Raw genomic sequence first — 1,417 nt, forward strand, 5'->3', positions numbered from 1 at the left:
ATGTATTTGCCACAGCTGGCCTCAAACCACAACCCTTCACATCTCCACCTCCTCAGTAACTAGGATCACAAGAATGAGCCACCGTGCCTGGCTTGATTTTTTTTTTATTTTTTAAGGGGAGACAAAAGGGTCACACAGAGATGCTGGAGTCATTCACACACATCATCTGTTACCTCTTACCTTTTCTGGGTGCTGGGGATAAACCCTGGCCTCATGCCCATTAGTCAAGAGGTCATCAGTGAGTTGCACCCCAGCTGCCTTACTCTCTTTAAAGAACCACCATAAAGCCAGGCGCTGGTGGTTCACACCTGTAATCCTAGCTACTCGGGTGGCAGAGATCAGGATTGTGGTTCGAAGTCAGCCTGGGCAAATAGCTCATGAGACCCTGTCTCAAAAAAAAAAAAAAAAAAAAAAAATCACAAAAAAGGGCCGTTGGAGTGGTAGAGCACCTGCCTAGCGAGTCTGAGGTCCTGAGTTCAAACCTCAGTGCTACCAAAAAATAAAGAATGAATAATTTTGAAACCCCTCAGGGCTGTCACTTCAGCACAGGGGGAAGGGTCATAGCCTCTAAGCACCCTATGGCCTGGCTGGCCTGGATGTCTGGTGCCTCCAAACCAACTGCCATAGCAAGATTCACCACAGAGCTGGCCAGCCACCCCAGAGATACTTGTGACCAGGACTGCGAGGCTCTTTGGCCAGTCAGGGGCGGGGGGGGGGGGGTGTCCAGGTTGATGGCCACCTTTGGCTCCCTTTTGGTTAGAGGGTGGCTGAGCCCAGGATGTCGCTAGGGAATGAGGGCTGGGTTGGGGAGACATTTGGAGACTGCAGAACAGTGCAGACACCAGGCTCTGATTGGAGTGGGAAGACAGGAAGGTCAGGGCTCCTTGCTCATCCTTTCCTCAGGCACTTCTGGATAACCAGAGGGACTCATTTTTTTTTCGGCAGTACCGGGGTTTAAACTCAGGGCCTCATGGTTGCCAGGCAGGCAGTCTACCACTTGAGTCAGTCCTGTATTGTGTTGGGTATTTTTGAGATAGGGTCTTGTGAACTATTTTCCTAGGCTTGGCCTCTAACAATGATCCTCGTGATGTCTGCCTCTGGAGTAGCTAGGATTAAGGAATGAACCACTGGTGCCCGGCTACAGCAGGACTCTTCACACCAACAGGAAGGAGGCATGGAGGAGTCCCCCAGGGAGTGTGGTCTTTCACTCCTGGCATTCAGGGGAAGTGGTCACCAGGGCCCTGAGGTCCATGACCAACCTGAAAGGACCTGCCTGGGTTGGGCAGTGTGTTGGCTCTTTGTCCAAAGTGGTGGGTGGGGATCAGTACCCATGTGTCCGACTGTCCCTCCCAGCATGCTCCTGAGGGGTCCTGGTCACGCATAGGGCAGCACCTTCAAGACTTCCGAAAACCTAAAA

The sequence above is a fragment of the Castor canadensis genome, chromosome 14 (genome assembly GCF_047511655.1).
Source record: "Castor canadensis chromosome 14, mCasCan1.hap1v2, whole genome shotgun sequence".
Taxonomy (NCBI): domain Eukaryota; kingdom Metazoa; phylum Chordata; class Mammalia; order Rodentia; family Castoridae; genus Castor; species Castor canadensis.